General features: G+C 36.1%; 1 long non-coding RNA gene across 1 annotated transcript; it reads right to left on the reverse strand.

The window, feature by feature from the left end:
- Nucleotides 1–459: 459 nt before the first annotated feature.
- LOC125062943 lies at nucleotides 460–1,622 on the reverse strand. The gene is made up of 2 exons (XR_007119431.1): nucleotides 1,119–1,622; nucleotides 460–990 (listed from the first exon to the last, which is right to left on the reverse strand). It is a non-coding gene; the product is annotated as an uncharacterized LOC125062943 (long non-coding RNA).
- Between the last annotated feature and the right edge of the window lie 1,134 nt (nucleotides 1,623–2,756).

A 2,756-nucleotide genomic window follows, 5' to 3' on the forward strand; every position in this document is an offset into this window, starting at 1 on the left:
AACCTTCCATCTCCAGTACAAAACTTCGATGTATGCACTTACAATGCAAAATCTTTTCTATCAAATGAAAGATTATTATTATGACGAACCACCAAACTATTCCAATAAAGGTTAATAACAGTACATTACAATATGTTTAAAACTATCTTTACCTGGTCAACAAGTATCTTTCTCAAAGACAAGACACGACGATGAGCTTTAAAAGACGAGTCAACATAACCTGGAATAAATCCTGGAGCAATAAAGAAACCCTTAAATCAGAATTTTAAAACTTAAGAAAAAAAAATGGACTCATATTTAATAGCTTGTCTTACATATTATGGCTTCCAGACATGGATTTACAATAACTACACCAAAAACAAAATACAAGTGTGCCAGAGAATGATGGAAAGGAGTCTACTTGTTACAAACTATTTTAGAGTAGGAATTTAGTAAAGAGAAATAAATAAAACAGCTGAGTTAGACAATGGTGCGAACCGCTCAATTTCTTGGAACAGACAGGGGCGATACAATTATTATAACAGACTACATTGACAGATACAGATTACATTGACAGATACAGACTACATAATATTAAGTGGTTGCGTTCAGTTTAACATCCTCCCTTGAACGCAAACCCATAGCGATGAGGAAGTGCTGGTGTTTGGGCTTCGGTAGGGCTTTGGTGAGGCAGTCAGCAACCATCGAATCAGTGCCCACATATTCAATCTTGACATCACCACATTCAACTTTGTTCCTCAGATAGTGGTGACGAACATCAATGTGTTTACTCCTAGCATGATAACTGTAAGTACCTGTAAGTTTAATAGCACTTTGATTATCACAGTACAAAGTAATAGGTGTAACCTTTAAAGAAGGCCACAGTTCACAGTGCAACTGTCTCAGCCACATAGCTTCTTGAGTAGCAGCTGAGAGCGCCATATACTCTGCCTCAGTAGTAGACAAGGCAACAGTTTGCTGCCTTTTTGAATTCCAAGATATCGCTGCACCCTGGAAATTAAAAATGTACCCAGTACATGACTTTCTGTCTTCAGTACAGGAAGCCCAATCAGAGTCTGAGTATCCAGTAATTTCTTCATCAACATTACTTTTGTATACAAGCTGTAGATACTTTGTACCTTGTAAGTATCGAAATAACCTCTTAACAGCATTCCAATGCTCTTCTGTATGAGAACTATTATATCGACATAATGTATGCACTGCATAGCATATATCTGGCCTAGTTCCTTGTGAGATGTATAATAAGCAGCCAGTGGCTTCCTGGTAAGGTATACTTTCAAATTTTTCAGAACTTGAAAACTTGATATTCGGTTCCATTGGAGTTCCTACTGAGTTACATTGTTCCATACCAAAACGTCTTAATGTATTTTCTATGTACCTAGTTTGATCAATGGCTATTCCTTCTGAAATGTATGAAATACAAAGTCCAATATAACAATAAGCAATTTCAAGCTCATTCATTTTGAAATTATTCTTCATTTTTATTTTTATATTGTTTGCTGACTCATGACAGTTGTGAAACAACAAAATGTCATATATAGATATATAGTTATAAACATAACATGTTCATTTTCATATTTATAGTAGACACAAGGATCTACATTCGATTTTGAAAAAACCAATATTACTTCAAAAAATTAACTTAAAGGCTTGCTCCAATGTTTCAGGATCTGGCTCAATAGATTTCTTAATTTCCTTCTTACAGAGGAAGGTAGGCATAGCTCTGTGTTTTCTAGGCCTTAAATTAATTCTGTTTATAGGTGATTCACTCCTGGATATAGAATGCTCCGGGACATAATCATCATCACTTGCACAGACTGCACTATCAATTTCCTTTAAAGTCATGTCAGTAGTATCATCTAAATTATCTTCATTTATAACTACTTGCGATTCAGTAAGTGGTAGAAAAGCAAAATCTTTATTTACACTCTCTTCTAGGAAGATTACATCTCTGCTTCTCATTACTTTTCCTTCAGTTTTGTCAAACAATCTATAACTCTTGGACTCTAAACAATAACCTACAAATATAAGCTCTTTTGACTTACAGTCCCATTTTAACCTCTTCTCCTTTGGCACATGCATCATAGCTCTGCAACCAAACACTTTAATGTTACTGATATTAGGTTTAATGCCGGACCATAATTCCTCAGGAGTTTTATATTGTAAAGACTTTGTTGGTGAGCGATTGATAACATATGCAGCGGTGGCTACTGCCTCAGCCCATAACTTCTTAGGTAGGCCAGAATTAATAAGCATACATTTAGCACGTTCTGTTAAAGTTCGGTTCATCCTCTCACTCATGCCGTTCTGTTCGGGGGTATAGGGTATAGTGAGTTGACGTTTGATACCAGAATCCCTACAAACCTTATCAAATGCTTCATTGACATACTCCTTTCCATTGTCAGATCTTAGTGTTTTAATTTTAGCATTTAATTGATTCTCTACTAGTAGCTTAAAATCTTTAAACTTTTCGAGTACTTGTGATTTAGAGCTGATAAAGTAAACGAATACCTTTCTAGACCAATCGTCGACAAAAGTGACATAATATCTGGCACCACCGAGAGACTTTTCCTCCATTGGCCCACATACGTCTGAATGCACCAACTCCAGGAGGGCGGAAGCCCTTGTGCCAGCATGTTTGAATGGTTGCCTTGTTTGCTTACCTTTTAAGCAAGTATTACATACCACATGCTCCTCTCTACTTGATTCTATATCTGCTCCTTCTGTAGACTCATTAAGTTTCTGAAGATCATTAT

The sequence above is a fragment of the Pieris napi genome, assembly GCF_905475465.1.
Source record: "Pieris napi chromosome W unlocalized genomic scaffold, ilPieNapi1.2 SUPER_W_unloc_1, whole genome shotgun sequence".
NCBI classification, from domain to species: Eukaryota; Metazoa; Arthropoda; class Insecta; order Lepidoptera; family Pieridae; genus Pieris; species Pieris napi.